The sequence below is a fragment of the Chrysemys picta genome, chromosome 6 (genome assembly GCF_011386835.1).
Source record: "Chrysemys picta bellii isolate R12L10 chromosome 6, ASM1138683v2, whole genome shotgun sequence".
Taxonomy (NCBI): domain Eukaryota; kingdom Metazoa; phylum Chordata; order Testudines; family Emydidae; genus Chrysemys; species Chrysemys picta.
The window spans coordinates 128,364,063-128,383,716 of record NC_088796.1 but is presented as its reverse complement, the minus strand read 5'-3'; the positions used below and the strand labels follow the sequence as shown (position 1 = coordinate 128,383,716).

General features: G+C 44.7%; 1 protein-coding gene across 13 annotated transcripts in view; it reads left to right on the top strand.

Annotated features, from left to right (window-relative positions):
• NRG1 (neuregulin 1) overlaps positions 1-19,654 on the top strand; it is a 733,358-nt gene that overhangs the window by 496,479 nt on the left and 217,225 nt on the right. The window lies entirely within an intron of this gene.

Sequence of the window (19,654 nt, the reverse complement as noted above, 5' to 3'; positions counted from 1 at the left end):
CGTGTAGAGTCATTCCTATGTGTAAGTGTTTGTAGGCTTGAGACCTAAATGTACAATTTAAACTTTCATATGAAACCCAAGGCACCTTTATGCATTAGTTCTGTCACTGAACACTTTCAAACAGCTGATCTTAGGTTTGTGAGTTATGTCTTTTATTTGTTAAGAGCCTTCTTTTTTATTTTTTGATAGTAAGTAACATTAAAGATCAAACAACAGAGCATTTCAAGATATTAATGAAAACTGCTATTCCAAATGGAAAGAACAAAAAGTTAAACATGGGGCAGAGAAGCAGATACTAGTTTTATGCTTTAGGCTTTCATTCTTTATCCCCTTTAAGGTCTCTTTTGCCAGTAGTTACATCTGTCTGTTGGTTTTCTGGAATATGAAATGTGGCAGTTAAGCTAAGGAATTATTCTTAACATTCTCTGTACCACTAGAGATAGATTTAGTAAATAAATTCTAGCCTTTCTTCATCCTTTTTTCTATTTTTGCTGTCAAAGTAATTCACACCCTTTCCGTCTTGGGGCTGGAAGCATTGTTTTAATTTGTAACTTGTCATTAGCTTCAGAATCAGCGTTGTTATTTAAATAAATCACACAGGGAGGTTTTCTTTTTAACTTAATTGTCTTCTAAAGTTACTCTGGGTAACTGCAGAACATCCGTCAACCAAGACAGAGATGCAAATTTTAAAAGGCTTTCAGATAAAACAGAAAAAAATAAAAACAAAAACCCCCAAACTTATTAACACTTCTCATTGCACGGAGTGGAATGGGGGCTAAGTGCCAATATTAAAAAGGATCATTTGAGGGATTGTTTGTTGCCATAGTTTCTTCATCCCTAAAATTGTGCAAAGGAACAATATTTTTCTCGCTTTCAAATGGTCTTGAACAAATCAATTTTATCTGGCTTGTCCTAACTCCAGAACTATTGTGTCTTCACTCAGTGGGGCACGTCAGGCGCTTGTGAGTACAGGTGGTGGAAAAACTGAGAAACTTAGTATTACAAATGGATAGAAGCTGACAGCTTCTCTCCAAATGACATCATTGACCTGCTATGCTAACTAAGTTTGCAAATAGGCTGAACAGTACTGTTGGCGGGCATTCTGGGACACCAATGGAATACCCCAGGGCATCCAGCAGAGAAGAACTCACTGCCTGGCACAAGGGGAAACTGACATCAGAAAGCTGTGCCTTTTTGTCAGTTTCAGATGCTTCCTCCAAAAGCCACAGCAAGTGGACACTGCAGCTTACAATATTGTTGTTATTACTCATATTGCAGTATCTTCTAGGTGCCCAGTCAGGACCCCACTGTACGCACCTGTCATATAAAGACCATCCCTGCCCCAAAGAGCTTACAATGTTAGCACATGACAAGAGTACAGAAAGAGAGAACAAACAGGAGGGAAGAGGGTTGGACAAAATCACAGTGAAATGACTATGTTTGGTAAAATAAGCACATCAGTCGGTGTCTTGCAAGCATCACTGCTCAGGTGAGTTTTTTATGGTGAGTTTGGGAGGAGGAGAAGGTAATGATTTGGGGGATATGAGCAGGGAACTCCTGATAGATGGAAAGGGTGGGAAAGAAGAAAGCATGAAGGTGCTTGCAAGAAAATCGGATTAATGGGCAACAAAGTGTGGCATCGTTGACAGAGCAGAGGTCATTGCGGGATGGGGTCAGACTGAGGGGCAGGGACCAGGCACTGTTCCCCCCCACCCCCCGACAGGAGGGCCAGGAGTTGGAGGTCAGGTACACTAGCCACTAAGCCACCCAGCCCTCTGAGCACCCTATTGCAGTGGGGCTAAGCTGTGAAGAGACAAGTTTGTTACAGTGGAGAAGGAGGAAGCAAAGATGGAGGGAATGATTTCAGAACAAAGAACCAGAATTTTAGCAGCACCATACTGTCTTGCATGACCTTCTCATAAACAAACTATGGAAATACAGCCTAGACGGTGTTACTATAAGGTTGGAAAACTGTTCCCAGAGAGTAGTTATCTGTGGTTCACAGTCAAGCTGGAAGGACATATCAAGTGGGGTGACCGGGTCTGTTCAATATCTTCATCAATGATTGAGATAATGGTATAGAGAGTACGCTTACAAAGTTTGCAGATGATACCAAGCTGGGATGGGTCGCAAGTGCTTTGGGGGATAGGATTAAAATTCAAAATGATCTGGACAAACTGGAGAAATGGTCTGAAGTAAATAGGATGAAATTCAATAAGAAGAAATGCAAAATATTCTACGTAGGAAGGAACAATTAGTTGCACACATACAAAATGGGAAATGACTGCCTAGGAAGGAGTACTGCGGAAAGGGATCTGGGGGTCATAGTGGACCACAAGCTAAATATGAGTCAACAGTGTAACACTATTGCAAAAAAGCAAACAGCATTCTGGGATGTATTAGCAGGAGTATTGTAAGCAAGACATGAGAAGTAATTCTTCCGTTCTACTCTGCACTGATTAGGCCTCAACTGGAGTATTGTGTCCAGTTCTGGGTGCAGCATTTCAGGAAAGATGTGGACAAAGTGGAGAAAATCCAGATGAGAACAACAAAAATGATTAAGGGTCTAGAACAGCGTTTTTCAAATGCAGCCACCAGGGACTTTTCTTGCGGCCACAGCCTCCTGGGCTGTGATGGTGGGGAGGGCAAAGTAACGCCCCTCCCTGTTGCTCCTGGATGCACTGCCTTGGTGTTTGGTTGCTGGGGCTGCCAGCAGGGGTTGGGCCCTGCCTCCTTCTGGAGTTACCTGGGGTATAATGCTGTAGAAGCAGGCAGCCAGTGAGTTCCCCGCCTTCCCAGGGGTGGTGGGGCTCAGGCTTTGGGCTTCAGCCGCGCGGTAGCAGGCCCCGCGGTTTCAAGCTGTGTCCCTGGGCCCCGTCCGCTGGCCTTGGGGCTTTGGGCTCTGGCCACAGGGGTTTGGGCTCCAGCCCCTGCCCCCCGCCTCCCCCAGCCCCATCTCCCCATGGCCCCACTGCCTCCCCCGGCCCTCCATCCAGGACTTAATTTGCCCCCAGGCTTGCAAAAGCTGAGTAAGTCTGCTGTGAAAAGTGCTATTAACAAACATACGAATATCACTTTTCACAGCAGATTTACTAGCTAGCAATAAATAAATTACAATGATTTGGACGTGTATATGTGCATATTTATTTGGTTTTCCTAAAATTAATTCAGTATTTAGGAAAAAGTGTGAGAGTGGTCACCAGCAAGAGTTGGTGGCTGCACTCTGAGGCCACCAAAAATTTGTCCTGAGAACCCCTGGAAACATGATCTATGAAGGAAGATTGAAAGAATTGGGTTTGTTATTAGTCTAGAAAAGAGAAGATTGAGAGGGGACATGATAGCAGTTTTCAAGTACATAAAAGGCTGTTACAAGGAGAAGGGTGAAAAAATGTCCTTGTTAACCTCTGAGGATAGGACAGGAGGAAATGGGCTTAAATTGCAGCAAGGGAGGTTTAGGCTGGACATTAGGAAAAATTTCCTAAGTGTCCAGGTGGTTAAGCACTGGAATAAATTACCTAGGGAGGCAGTGGAATCGCCGTCATTGGAGGTTTTAAAGAACAGGTCAGACAAACACCTGTCAGGGATGGTCTAGTTATTACTTAGTCCGGCCATGAGTGTAGGGGACTGGACTAGATGACATATTGGGGTCCCTTCCAGTCCTATACTTCTATGATTTTATGATTTTTGAATGGACTTGAGGGGAGGAAAATTACATTCACTGAGGCCAGAGAGCTTGAATGATGGGAGGAGGTGCGCTGACCACAGTAACAGAGAAAGGCAGAGCCAGGGGCTTGCTGGGGAAGATTAAGAGCTCAGTTTTGGGCATGTTAAGTTTGAATTGATAATAGCGCACATTGCTGAGGCGAGATCAGAAGGCCGGACCAACATTTGGATGGAAGAAGGCAGGTTTGGAGAAGAGAGGAAGATCTGTGAATCCTTTGAGGTGCTAGCCAAAGCTGTTTTCAATTGAGGTTTGACCAGTTCTAGAGAAAAATCATCTTGCAGAATAAGTGACAAATTTCTGTTATCGTTTCCAACCCAAAATATTTATATACTCCTGGTATGACTGGGAAGGAAAAGCCCTTTACCTCTATGCAATGTGTGAATGATTCCAAACATACCAGACCATTTTCAGAACAATTTGATAATGAATCTCGTTTAAAGCATGTAAGTATCTTCATGGTTTGTGTACTATGTGAGATCAGTCACTCTTCAATTGCCTTTGACGTAACACAGCAAGAGCTACTCCAGGATAGCCACTGGAATGCAAATACAATTGTAAGTACATACCAGTATAGCTACAGTACAATTATCCAATAACTATTGGCTGTGTATAGAAAGGTATTCCCCTGAAATAAATAAAGAAACTCTCCTAAACTTTGTGCAAATATTGGTAGTTGGGGAAGGCTGAACATATTTATCTCTGGTATAATATTATTCAGATTTGTTTAGTGATGTAAGGATTTTAAAATATTAACCCCTGGCACTTGTCTTCCCTCCTGAGACTACTGCAAATGCACTAGTTGAGACAGAAAGAAAACATAAATTGGTGTGAAACAGTATGAAACCTCTGAACAACTATGAATGCTAGCTGGGATGGTAAGGGGTTGAACTCAACACTCTCAGTCTGGGATCAGCTGAGGTCCCCATCTAGGCCCCAAAGTATGTGGCCAGATTTCCAAAGGTGTTGAGGTCTTTTGAAAATGTGGTCACAAGTGTCACAGTCGGAGCTGCTGAATGCTGAACATGTTGGGAAATCTGAGCTTTATTTAGGTGCCTGTCTTGAAAATCAGGACCCACTAGTTTAGGTTGCTGAGTCCTGGAAAATCTAGTCTTGAGCTCTTTTTAAAATCTACCCCTAAATGTCCTATAGTATTTTGAGGCAGGTGCTTACAACCGAGAGCCAAACAACGATGAACAATAATGTTGCAAAGTGTCAGAAGTTCTGGAAATGCTATGAATTCTTACCAAATCAGTGGTTTGTTAACATTCCAAAAGTAACAAGAGTGAATGCAACTTTAACAGCGCTGATAGTTTATCATGTTCCGTTATGATACAAGAAAACAAACCAAGTGTCAATATTTTGTGTGAGTCATTCAAGCTGCACAAAGAACCACATGAATGCACTTCAAGTGCTTCAGTTAACCCTAAATTACTCCCTTCTCCAGTTCAGAATTCTCTGTGGGCAACTCCGAATTAGTTTGTTCCAGCCTGAGAAAATCTAAGCTAGATATGGTTTTAATGTGAGGATTGCAATTGAAAAATAAGAGGAACGTAGTTTAAGCCCAATGGGACTTTTAGCTTTTTGGGGGTAAGGATCCTCTTTTAGTTCTGTGTTTGTATAGTGCCCAGGACAGTGGGGTCCTGGTCTGTGAGTGCGTAGGACTCTTAGATGCTGTGACAGTACAAATTAATAATAATTTAACATTTCATTGAAATTAGTTGCTACCATAACACTAACCGAGCTTGCTATGGAAAAATATGAAATGTTAAAAAAAAGAAAAAATGGTCAATCTTCATTAACTGGTCACGTTAACAGAAAAAAGAGTTGAAAAAGTGCAGAGTATGTTTGCAATGTTTAAACCTTATCTGAATGAAAAGTATTCACCAGAAGTTTCCTTTTACCCGATTGTAAGCAAAAGACATTGGGAAATAATGTTTTCAGAAAGAACGTACCTAAAAGGACTTCCAACAGAGATGTCTGTAAATTATAAATTGTTTTTCTGTCAAGGGAGAAGAGAGAATATTTGTTCATTCTTTGGGGGGGTACAATTATTCAAAGCCATGCCAGCTCTGTAATTTCTGTTTTAAAACATCAGCTGTCCCCTCACTTATCCCACCCATCTTAGTCCGTATTTGTCATGGGGACTATAATCTAATATACTGATATGATGATGATTTTAGATGAAGGCTGGTTCAAGTGAGGTCCTGGGTTTTTTTCTCCAGTACATCCTTGGCTGCCATTAATCCTGAACTCTTCTACTCCTCTAATTTAGCTACTCCCATGGTGCCCCTCTCTGGCCACTAGAGGGTGCTCTGAGAGCACCACTCACAAATCCCAAGGTCTCACTTCTGTGTTACTCTCAGCGTCCTGATGGCCAGCCCTAGACCTGAGGCTTCCACTGTATTTTGGGGGGTGCAGAATAGTGGTTTGGAATAAATCACCAGTCTTTGGCTTCAGAAATGTCATTCTAGTTTTGTGCGGGGGTTGGCGGGGAAAGAGTTTCATAATCTTGGCCCATTCTCGAGGAGCCTCTCTTCCTGTTGTGTTAGGCTTTGATGGGGATATAACGTATATCTAATTTTGCTCAAATCTACAGCACAATGTGAGTAGAAAATGCTGAAGACTAGACTTCAATAATGGTCATTCTCAAGTCATGGCTCAGCAGGGTGGGGTTTTATGTTGGGAAAATTCACCTTCCTTTCTATCCAAAATTCTCCTGCCTTGCAGTTTAATCAGTTGTCAGCTTGTGTCCTGTGGCGTGAGAGAGATCCATCCTGTCATCTCATGTCTCCCCTCCCTAGCCCCAGTGAAGTGCAGAGAGCGGTGACAATCGCTGATTCTGTGTGTCAGAAATATTTCTGTGAGAAAGGAAGGCCTGGCAATTGGTGGCAGAAGTCACGCAGGGCCTCTACTTAGATGGAACTCCCCCTGGGGTCAGTGGGAGCATGGCTTGAGAAGGACTGCAGGATTTGGCCCTGAATATGTTTGCCAAAACATCCCAAACCTTTCATTTCACAGCTTCAACAGGCAGGCAGCTGCCTATTCCAGACAGCTGTTGAGCTTTCGGTGTAGCTGTGTGGGAGACAGGGCATGTTTTATTAAGATCTTTTAGTACTTTGACTTTATTTGTATTTTATGAGCGTCTTAACATGGCAGGAAGCAGTGCAAACGTTAGGAAGTGCAGCCGTGTCAAAGCTGTGTGCGCAGGTGAACTGGGAGAGGGAAGCACAGGTACTCTGCATGTACTCTGCTCTGCTCCCATGTGACATGACTAGGAAAAGTTCAGTGTGAGGTCATAGAGATGTTCGTGAACAAACTGTACCGTCCTTTTCTCATTCCCATCTTTCATTTCCCCTCTGGTATTTGGAGCTGCTTTATTTCTGCTAAGGGGGAAAAAATCCAATTAGGGAATGCTGGGAATATAGCGACAAGTTTTCTTAGCACTAACGGGGAACTTTTTGGTAAACCCACTATCGTGAACATTCGTGTTTCTCCGGTACGTCAACTCGTGGATGCCGTGGGATAATTACTCCTGCTTCGCTTGTGTCATTCAGTGCACGAAATCCTGTTGGCACCCGTTTGCTCATTGATACTGGCATAACTCTCATGGGAGTGTGGGAGTTCCCCAGGTGGATTTCTGGGAAAATAGACCCTCTAGGTACGTCTACACAGCCTGCAGGAGGGACCCTGCCAGCCAGGGCTAACAGACTTGGGCTAGCAGGTCTCACACTAGCGCTCTAAAAATAGCTCTCAGAGCCCGAGCTCTTTCTGTGACACAGCTATTTGTAGGACACACGCCTGAGTCTGTGGATCCAAGCTGGGAGGCTCGCTTCTGCCGGCTGTGTAAACATACCCCATTATGTGGATTGGTCAGGAGGGGCCAAATTGAACAATCCTCATTCTGGCAAGGCTGAGAAATTTGGCCCTATATATGGGCCAACTAGATATTGAGCCAAGTCCCCATAGGACTAAACAAAGTAAGCACAATTCAATGTGGAGATTGTTTGTTTGGGGTCATTTCTTGAATGCCTTGTCTGCCTCTGTCAGCCCCGCTGGCCTGATTGTCCCTTCAGCTCCGTAAGAAGAGGCAATCCAGATCAGGTTGGGACTTTTATTCATGTTCAGCCCCACTTAACAGCTTGTCCATGTGGCAGTAGCCCCTGTGCACAGCAGTTTATATGATTGTACAGCTAACGGTTGAGACGAATACTGTTACAGCTTCATGTGTAGATTTTGCAAGGAATAAACTGAGAGTCCTGGTAAAATACAGTTGCAGGGATGCTTGAAGGAGGATTTCATGGGTGTGGTTAGTGACAGAAAAGCTAGATTTTCAATCAAGTACTGCAGGAAGCAATTTCATAAATTGGTATTTTAGGAGAAATCTAAAAATTCTGTTGGCCACTACAAGTTAGTGGTAGGCTACTTAGTGTTTCTTAATGGTTGTGTATTGTGTGTTCTGTCCACTGTGTATTGAAATATCATTGAATGCAGCTTTCAGTCCTAGTCTTTGTATTATATTTGGGAAATGTATATTGGTTATTAAAGCCACAGTATAAAATACGACCTCTTATTGGGCAAATGCAGTTTGCAAATGCAAATGCACTGAGTATATTGCTGTTATGTGCATTACGGTAGCACCTAGAATCTCAGCTGAGAGTAATGTTCCATACTGCTAGACAGCTTCTGTCCCAAAGAGCTTGCAGTCTAAACAGATAAAGGCACGGGCAAACGAGAGGGAAAACGATTTGCACAGGATCTTATGGCAGGTCAGTGGCAGAGCCTGGATAGAATCCAGATTTCCTGACTCCTGAGCTAATGCTCTATCCGCTAGACCACACTGCCTTCCCAGTATATGGAGATAGCTTTAGAGATCTGGAAGTAACATAGGTCCAGATCAAGCCCTAAACATTGGCACATGGAAGGATCCTCTAAACATGGATCTCCCCCTCCTTGCACAGAAAGGGGTATTGCAGGGCTATCTCCGAGGTGAGAAAAGAGGTAGGTGTGTCAGGGAGAATGCACGTTGTTCTCTCACCCAATTCTGTGATGGGAACTCCTCATTGAAGGAGGCTCTGGGGGCAGCAGCAGTCAGAGGAGATCCTGGCAGTGCAGCTGCATTGGACCTGCACTGCCAGGGAGTGTCAGTGTGGTGCCAGAGACCTGCAAAGGCACGGATGTTTCTGGCTTCCTGCCATTTCGCCCAGTGGTCTAGGTCCCTGGCTCACGCCAAACGACAGCAGCTCCTACCCATCCAGACAGAGAGGAGCTCCACGAGGAGGAACCTCACAGAGTTTTCCTCCCCAAGCAGGTTTTACCACGGGGGAGTTAGCACGGCTGACGGAGACTGAAAGCAGAACATTGTCATATTCCGTATTCTAGCCTCACCAGCATCGGCTTTTCACCACTGTTGTCGGCCGCGCTGCTGCGAATGAACAGTCACAACCAGACATGTGCAGCTTGGTCAGCTGCCGAAGTGCTGATCTGTTCTATAGAGATGAACCGGGCTGTTGAAAATCAGACACCAGATTCTGAAAGCTGCTAGTCATACCTGTTCTTGGAAAGGGCAGACTGCCAATGACCCGTGGGCAAAACACTCCATCCAGCCGGGACTTCCAGAGGATGCAGGGAATGACTGGTAACTAGATCAGACTAGAAAAAAGGTGCAGCATTTTTATCAGTGATGGTGATTAACCATTGGAACCGCTTACAAGGGATGTGGTGGATTCTCCACCACTTGAAGTCTTTAGATAAAGTGGATGGATTTTTGGAAGATACGCTATCGCGCAAAGACAAGTTAGGGGCATGATGCCGTAATTAGCGGCCGGTGGTATATAGGTTGGCCTAGATGATCATAATGGCACCTTCTGGCCTTAAACCCTATGAATCATTGCCAGATTTAATTCTGTGCCTCCAGCAGCTCTGGCTTCTCCAGTTGTTTCTGTTCCTAGATACATTTTGATCTAGGAATTATTTTTGTCTACATTAGTTGCACTGAAGCGTATGAGGGAGTAAATGCAAACACTGGCGTCTTGTGCTAAAGGAAGAGAACCCCAGAGTCAGACTGGCTAACACAGTTTCCTTGCCCAGACTATGAGACATGCCAGGAGCATCTAGCAACTGGATAATTCCTTTGGGTTTAAGAATGTTGCTAGTTAAAGGAAATTTTAAAAATATATTCTTTTAACTCAACACTGCGTCTTTTCTTATTTGTGTTTTCTGTTCCTGTTGAACATTGGTCCTGGCTAATCACCCGTGAGGGGGCTTAGTGGAGGAGGTGTGGAAAATCCATGTGGCCCACTCCCTAGCCAAGAGGATTCCCAGAGAGTCATGCTGATCCCAAGGGTTCTGAGAAATGTCCATGACATCCATGCAGAGACAATGTGCCTTCTGACCAGGACTGGCCCCTTGCAGCTGCATTGCTATGTGTTCAATCTCCTCCCCTTCCCCTGAAGTGCCTGTAGAGTTCCCTCTGTGGGCAGCGGGGAAGGGGAATAGCATTAGAGAGGCAACTGAGTGCCCCCTTCAATGCATGGATGGCGGGAACCACATGTGAAATGTCTCCTTTGTTAGTGGATCTAAGGGGGACCATCTGGTCGCTCTTGCTTGAAATTAGGCATTACTCCAAATGAATTACCTCTTGGTCATTACACATGCCTCCTGCCTTTGGGCCCAGTCAGCCAGTCCTGATTCAGGGAAAACCTCCCCAGCTTTCCCTGACTGTGCGCTGCAAGTTCAGACCCTAGTGCTAAGTAACGTGTGTTCTCCAGCTTCCAGAGAGAGAGAGAGAGAGAGATTATCATTTTAAATGTCTTGAGCCCAGTTTAGGCATTTTAGCCGATGGATGTTGGAGTAAATACATCAGTGCTGTGGTGCATTTCTTTCCCTCTCTTCTTTCCTCTGAGCAGCGACTAAATTAAAAAAAAAAAGTTAGGGAGAGATTTTCAAAGGGCAGATTCCCTTGACTTTCAGTGGCTATTGTGGGCTGGATCCTGCACCCCTGCTGTTAAGGGCAGCTCTGCCCTTGTCTTCAGTGGCCATAGAATCAGGCAACGTATGCGCCGCTTCCATTGATTCCTTTGGAAGTCTCCTGAACAAATGCTTCTGGAAGGGAGCAGCTTGACAGTGCTGGAGACTTAGCTTCTCTCTCTCCTCAGCATCTTCAGTTTGCCCCCAGAAGTACAGAACCCTCCCACTGCATGGCAGATCCATCTCAGCCCTGTCCTAGGCGGATAATCTCTAGGGGAGATTGGGCAGGGAGAGCGCAGTACCCTTTCCGTCATTGGACTCTCTGCCAATTGGGTTGCCTCCTGTAGTGTTTTGGGTGACTTTTCTTCTAAAGTGGACTAGGACCCCCAATTGATTTGACGTAGATCTCCTAAAAGCTGTCGATTGAAATGCGTTTGGGCCTGATTTAGCAAACGTGAGCAGTGAGTAACTTTACCCACGTGAATTGTTCCATTAAGATCCGTGAGAACACAAGTAAGTTACTCATATGCTTATGTGTTTGCAGGGTGAGCCCATTTTTCACTCCTACCATTGGGTCTAAGGCCTTGTCTCCATGGATGGGAAAGTTGCACTGGTTTACCTTAAATCAGGTTTTAAACCCATTTAGCTAAACCAGCGCAAATCCCTGTGTGGACACTCTTATTTTGATTTATCTTAATTTTATTCTCAATCGACTTAAACTAAATCAGAATAAGATACCCTTAAATTGAAATAGAAGTGTCTACTCTTGGATTTGCACTGGTTGAATTTAAACCAGGTTAGTTACGACGTGAGGTGAAACTGGTGCAATTTTCCCATGTAGACAAGTCTCCATGATCAGGAGGTTCCTACTTCTATTCACTACCAACCTTCTGTGTGCCCCTACCAATCCAGTGTGTGAGCCATCTAGTCCTCATCCTGAAAATGATATTTGAATGGTCTCTTTGGCTTTGGTATTGAGTGTAACAGCAAACAAACCTGCATCTTTCCCAAATCTCCCCCCCCCCCCCCACAACTTCTTTCTACTTTCTTTTGCCCTTTGGAAGACACTCATTAACCATCACTAGCGCACATTAAGAATATCTTCAAAATGCTGAAAAGACGCAGCAAGGAGGGACACAGAAAGGCCGCTAAATCCTGATGCAGCTTTGTAAAATTCTTTATGACCAGCTCTGATTTCTGTCGCTGCTCCTTCAGTGCACTTCACTGGCAATAGCTGCAACGTCGAAGTCAAGTCCCAGCTCTGGATAAAGGAGCAAAGTGTTGATGTTTGCCGTTAAATCCAAGGTTGGATTTTTTTAATTTACCCAAAGCTAGTCTCTATTAATCTTTGCTGTGTGTGTTAGGGTTTCCTGTTGAGTTGTCATGCGGGTTAAATCTGACACCCTGAGTTGTAGCATTGGTTAAGGAAAGGCAGCACACTACTTAGATGAAAAAACAGGAGTACCTTCATGCTTCTTGGGTGTTTTGATTTGGTCAGTACTGCAATGCTTGCAATAGCCAAAAAGCATCTTGACGCCTCATCTTCTCATGATGCCCTGTTTATGGTACTTAGTTCTGAACTCCTATTCCTAAGGTGCCCAGGTCTTTGGATGCCAAAAATTAACATGATTAGTCCAGACTCTCTCCTGCGTCAAGACCTGCTCAGCACACAAAGGGGAGGTCGGTGAGCACCAGTAACCGCTCCTTCTTTCTCAAGCTGCCCAAGTCTCCACGTGAGTTAGAGCAGCCTCTGTTGCTTTAACTTAATGGCAGCTTGCCCTGGTCCCATCAGTGGAGAGCTGATGGAGCTCGGGTACGCTGACACGCCATCTCCTGCCCACTGGGCCAGGATGAGGCAGTTGGTGTAGGACCCAGCTCTGCCTCAGGGGAGATCGCCTCTGACCTGTGATGCTAATGACCGGGTTCTGAGCAGCACAAAGAGGCCAGATGAGGAGGGTAAACTAGAGCCTGTTCTCATTGTTCCCATCTCTTCCTGGGCAAAAGGCCGGCCACAGGGAAAAGCTCTGTACTGCTTCCAGAAGTGGCAAAGAACGGATTGTGATGCTAATTAGCTCCAGTGCTATTCCCTTGGCCCACAGTTGTGTGTGCTTCCCGGGGGCCTTCATGCCACACTGTAGGAAAGGAATCTGCTGTTGCTGATTATGGGGGGTGGGAAGCCCCCATCAAAGATTTTCTCAGTGAGCGGCGGGATGGAATGCTCAGCCCCGGCTGCGCACGCTCTCGGTGCAGCTGGACCAGTGCCACCAGTACAGAGCATAGGGAGAGCACTGGGCCCAGCTCACTCCTCCCCTCTGCAGAGAATTTTGATCCACTGCAATTGCACAGTCCCGTGTTTCCCTCCTCATCCCCCTGCCGGAGAAGTGCAGAGGTCTCAAGGCTGGATCCCGCGAAGAGCAAAGCACTTAGTCACACGTTTAACTGTAAAGAACATGAATAATCCCATTAGCTTCAATGGGACTACTCACATGCTTAAAGTTAAGCATGTGCTTAACTGATCTGCTAGATGGACCACAGTGTTCAGCATTTCGCAGGATTGAGTCCTTAGCTCACAGAGGCTGGAGATGGAGTGGAGTCCTGCTGAAAGAGGTCTGCACTACTTCCATCCTCTGTAAGTGACCCACTGCTTTCAAACCCAAGTCTACAGGTGACCTCAGCACCTAGCTCTAAACAAGCAGGGGAACAAGAAAAAAGATGATTAGCCATTTAAACTAAAACAGGGAATAAACTTCTGTGTTTCAAGCATAACATTTGAAAGAAATTAGGTCGGATTTCATGCTTTTGGTTTGAGGCTCTGTGTGTGTGGTCTCCACTAGGGTAACAGCTGATAAGGAGGAGAAAGAGAAACAGTAATGTTGATACTTATTTCGTTATGTTAATAGTTAACCTGACTTACAGGCGGAATTTGTGTATACTTGGTGGTTTTAGATATTCAGGTGTTTTCAGCACCTTTGTCATCTAATTCTCAGGTTCTGCAAAGTAAGAAACTGCAGTTTCTCATTCTACCTTGACTTTTTTAGGAGTTGCAAAGAAATGGCAAAATGTTTCACCTTTCCAGAGTTGTTAGTGCAGATTTAAGGCCTGCGCAAACAGACACAAAAACTTGTCCATCACAATGACAGCAAGAAGAGGAGTTCAGTTGTAAGTGCGCCTGGCCTTTAAGTCCTCCTAGAATGTTATTACATCATAGAATTCCTCCACCAGGGATGTGTCAGGAAAAAGTGCATCTTTTTATTTAAGCCGTATTTAATTTGTGGTTACATAAAAATGCTGGAGCTTTTATGGACAAGCCCCCTTAGGGAGTGGTTCTGTGAAATTTGCTAACAGCTGGATGGCACAGTTTGGAAAGCGCTGCTGTCCGTAAGTAAGAAAAATAAAGGTTGCTGCGAGAGACCAGTGTATTTTTCCCAAATAACCCTGTTATTTCCATATTAACTCTTAGCAAGGGACAAATCTTTGACTAATGTATGTTCTTTTGATAGTCTTGGGAAGTCAATTCTTCTAGAAAAGCGGAAATCAGCCCCCAGCAGGGGAACGTTCGACTGTTAGGAATAGCTAGTTTCCTTTTTTAAAACTTCAGTTGGTTCAAAACTCCCTTGACAAATTAACAGAACGCCAGGCGTCACTGGATTGCCTTATTTCATGGCGAATTTGTAACTAAAGGCTTCTTCTCTAACCAGGGACTGTCAGTTTCCTGGAAAAAGTCAGAGTCCATTTCTGATCAGTCCCAAAGAGGCACAGAACAAACAAGACCAATAAAATGCTTTGAAGTTGTTGTAAAGTAAGTATCAACTTGAGGCACCAAGTGCTTGGAATGTGGTTATCAGGCCAGTTACATTCATAAAACTGCTTTGCACCCAATTATGTTGATTCCATAAACTTTGAGCAGATAAGATAAATCCAATAACCCAGGTAAAGGAATATACTTACAGAATATGAATGCAGGGCTGTTCTCCCGTTAGTTAGCCGGGGATTCATGTTTGTTCAGTAGCACTAGCACTAATCTCCCCTTTTCCTCCTCCCCAGTTCTCTCACAAGATAGAAAAGACCCTTTCCCTCCACTAGTCTAGACCCCGTTCCTGCAAGCCAGGGAGGACTCCCTCCCTCCCCTGACCCAGCTAGGGGAGACGAGGTCAGGCTGACCCACTCACTACAAGCAGCAAATATTCCCAAGCCCCCACCCAGCCCACCATTCTCAGAGGGGACCTGCTTCTCAGCCATCCTATAGCTAGAGGCTACAGAGTGACCCAACAGCTGTCTCTGTGAGACGCAGCTGATAGGGGAGCTGCCTAGAGAAGCTCATAAGGGGGTGGGGGAGCGTGGATAGGTGGGCAGGTCTGAGGTGTGGGGAGTTTTGGATGGATCTGGGGTGTGATTTGATTGATTTTTGATTTTTTAGGTGAGAAAGGAAAGCGAAGCACTGAAGGATTTTTTGAGTTGGGAGAGAAGGGAATGAGCTACAGAGGGAATGGCCCATGTATCACTCATTGAGGAAGCCCCTTGTTAAAATGCTGCCAATTTAGGGCTGGGTTAGTATCTAGGTGCTTACTGTGTCTTTTTCACAAGCACTAGTATCTAAATTTCCCATAGAGCCTCTTGCTTGGAGCATGCCGCATGTAAAAGTTCCAGCCAGGAGTAATGGGGGAAGGGAAAACGCATGACCTCATAAAGTTTTCGTGGAGATGCACTATAATCCAAAACCAGAATTGCCAGGTGCTTCTTCAGAGAGGGATCAGGGTTATATTTAAATACATCATCTAGATATCCCCTTAATACCAGCAGAGAATCAATTCCATTTATTCTCTAAATGCACATTTCTTTTACCATGGCATCACTCCAAGAAGACGTTTCAATTGATCGGCGGGCTGAATTTAACACACGCAGACACAAAGTGAAAGCAAGTATCATTACTTCTAACACAGAGGTTTTACCAAGCTATTGAGACAGGGAACTTTTAAAAAGCAAGACACCTCAGGCTTATTTTTAGAAATTCACTTCTCCAAATTATCCTGCAAGACAAATTGGACAGAATACTGTAATCGGCGTAAGGTTCAAGTGGTCCACCACCAAAATGAAGAGAGCACTTAATCAATGCACTTTAATCTAGGAGGGAAAGCTGAAGGACAGTGATGATCCTTGGAAATGGATGTAATATTGCTAGAACAGTTAGCCCAAAGACCTGTTTGGGGGTGGGGTGGGAATATTCAGAATGGAGGGGGACTGCCTCAGTGCCCGTAAAGTAAGCAGGGGTAAATCTGGTCATAGCTTGAATGTGAACATCCCAACTTTGCCCCCAGCCCAACTTTCATTTGGCTGGGGCGGGCTGCTGAGTGGGGAGCAGAGGGGGTTTCTGTAGCTGCTTTACCCGGCAGTGCTCACCTGAACTCTCCTGCCAGCTGGGCTCATCTGGAGAAGGCAGCTGCGTTGTCACCTCTTGACACTAGGAGCTGCTCTCACTCCTGCTGGGCATGAGTGATGCTTAGGGGCAAAGGGATTACTCTGCCCAGAGAGGAAGGAGTGACTGAGGACTTGGAAGGAACAGTCACTGGAGGTGTGTAGAGCCACATGAGCATAAGAGAGAAGGAGAGGATTTACACCTCTGGGCTCTTTGATGGGGAGGCAAGAGTCTACTAGCCCTATGGGGGTCTGTGTGTCTTTCGCCCGCCCCCAGCGTTGCTGGCAAAATGACTCCACTGATCATCCTTGTGATCCTATCTTTTAGCTCCATGCAGTGACCATGGCAACCAAAGTTCTGGATTGGTTGCTATAGGCTAGTAACTCTAATGTCTGTTGATGGGAATGGGGGAAGGAGAGCAGCTGTGGAGCATGGGGAAGTTGCTTGACTGCGGTAATCGTGTTTGGCAGGTCAAGGGTGAGCATTGGCCTGCAGGGATTAGTACAATGCCCTGGACTAGCAAAGTGGTGTTATAATAAACCCCAGATGTTTCTGCTATTTTCAATGTATATGTTATGCTTAAACCTTAAAATGTGTCCTAGGATATGGTGTGTAGGGAAAGGTTATTAGCTGCTTGGAAATTCCTTATTTGTAATATATCTATTCCCTCTTGATATTAGCTGCTGCCCGTTTAAAACATAAATCTTTGATTCTGTATTGTAACAGCGACATTTCCTCCAAATCAGCGGTTCCATTTGACTTCATGAGAACACAAACACAGTTCTCTTGTGAGAATTCAGACCTCGCACTTCAGAAACTGGGAACTGCGGTAACAGGTTTTGTGTAATGATGTGGGATGGAGAAACAGCACACAAGAGATGTAAGGAAGTCACAGGGGCATGGAAAACACAGTTTCATTCCCCCAGGCTAATGGTTTTAGAATTTGGAGCCATGACCCTTGAAGTATGTCATTGGCCCCAGCAGAGCCATAGCACCATTGTGTGAGCTTTTAAGTCTAATAAATGTTTAGATCAAATCAAAGTCTAGGAATCTCCTGTACTTAGCATCTCTGAACAGAGGGAAGAGGAGTAAAGCAGAAATAACATAAGTAACCATGTTTGTTGTGGACATTTAAACTTTGTTCCATACAGCTGGGATGACTCAAGAGTTTTGTAATGAGGGGGAGGTTGTCTTTCACCTCTAAATTACTAATTCTAAGTTAGGCTAGGCTGGTAGTGATTGGAAGATGTCACCATGTGATGGCTAATTGGTGGTCTCAGTCCCGTGGTCAGTGGGCAGGTGTGCACATCACAAAAACTGCCTTTGCAAAGAGAAATCCTCCAGTTTTAACCCTCCCGGGCAGGGGTGGGGTAAGAAAGCTGGTGCGATTGTGAGGATACACAGAGGAAGGTGTGAGTGGAAGAGGAATCTGTTTGATCAGTGCTGTCATACGAGCACCCCTCGTGAGAACTTTCAAAATCTTTCCAATGTTCTCGCTCCGCAAGGATTGGTGGGAGAAGGAGGAGGAGATGGTCACAAAGCTCTGTCTGCAGCCCTTGGCACAGAATTGTAGAGTCCTAGGTATCAAATCCAGTGCCAAATCTGTGTTCCCATTCCAGCCTTGGCAACTCCTCCAAGGCTGCCCAATGAGATAGTGTCAAGGTGAGTGATGATTGTAGATGTTTTTTATGGTCTGTGTAACTGTCCATTTAGATCGAGACTTCCCCTCTCACAACTCACTTCACAGTCATCTCATGGGAACACCCATTGGCCATTTGTACCCATCTCTGGGAAAGTTTATTAAGGACTGTACATTCTTTTTGTTCCCTGATGAATAGCAAATTTGCTCTTTCAGAGATTCCAGCAGAAACCTACTTCGATATTCGTTTTATTTAATCATTGACGTTCTTATTTACTATAGAGATATTGGATATTCATAAAGCTGATGAGATAAAACACTTTGCAAAGAGAACTGTGTGAATGGAACTAATAACTTCTGAAATATGTTTTAAACTCCTGCTAGAAGAAATAAAACACGAATAAAAGGCAGAAATAGAGTGGGGGAATCAATTTAATCATTTTGATTTTGTTCATTATTCTCTCCCGTCAGGTTGTTTTATTATATCTCCCTACAGATGGGCAGAGATTCAGAGTAAGGCAAAGCTGAGTGAAGGAGTTTGTTCATATTCTATAGGACATTTTTTGTGTCTGTTTTTTGCATTTCCCTGAGCAATGATGGTGACCTCTTCGGTCAGTTACTACCTGAGAATTCCCCATGCAACCAGCAGGGGGACTCAGGATATTAGATTTTCTCACAGATCATTAAAAAAGGGCCTATGCTTTTTCTGGTGAATGTCCCCTCTCTTTGTTGTTTTACTGCTTTACCACCATCTTCCAGCTGTTTGCAGCGTTCACTACCAGGGGTCTAATCTACCTATTGCAGTGGTTGTCAAACTCTTCCAAATCAGGACCTCCTTCCTTAGCAATATGGGAAGGGCAGCGTACTCATGACTCCTGGACATCTGGAAGAGGGGTTGTGCTACCCTAGTAGAGAACTGCTGATCCGTTGTGTTTATAAGAAACCTGTCACCTTACCACCTTCTGGTTAGCCCGTTTTGTTCTGCTTTCCTTTCTTAAACGTAGTTGCTGCTGTTGCCATTATCACAATGGGGAAATAACTCTCTTTAATCCTGCCTGAAACTGGATTTGTCATATGGCAGTGCTCTGTGCTGCCTTTATGCTGTATCTGGTGATGCATATAGTATACATGATGCGTGTGCTAGGCTATGCCTGCGGTAATTATGGTTACAAAGCAGTTTACATCCCAACCCCCTGTTTTCACACAACATTTTAAGGTTAATTTTTTGACGCTCAGTTTCTGTTTGAAGTCGAATTCCTCCCTCCCGCACCTTGCCCCCCAAAGTTCAAGCAAAATACCTTCAGCCATTTTGAGCCCAGCCAGGGTGGAGAACAAAATGAGACCTTCCTCCCATTAAATTCCAGTGGTGCTGTTTCCGAAAAGCCAGAAAACACCTTCCTGACGGATGAAAGTTTCACTGACAGAAGCAGCAGGGTGGACAGTGCTATGTTGGTGGGAGAGCATCTCCCATCGGTATAGCTCCCGCCTGTTTCACTGGGAGGTGTTTAATTATGCTGGCAGGAGAGTTCTTTCCCGCCAGCAAAGAGCAGGTACACAGGAGACCTTACAGCGCACAGCTGCAGTGGGATAGCTGTGCTGCTGTAAGGTCCATAGTGCAGACATAGACTTAGTAAGGCTTTTGATACTGTCTCACACGACCTTCTCATAAACAAACTAGGAGCCTTGGCGAACCTATTATAAGGTGGGTGGAAAACCATACTCAAAGTAATTATCAATATTTCACAGTCAAGCTGGAAGGGTATATTGAGTTGGGCCCTGCAGGGATCTGCTCTGTGTCTGGTTCTATTGAATATCTTCATCAATGATTTGGACAATGGCATAAAGAATACAGTTTAAAAATTTGTGGATGATACCAGGCTGGGAGTAGTTGTAAAGAGGTTTGGGATGTTTA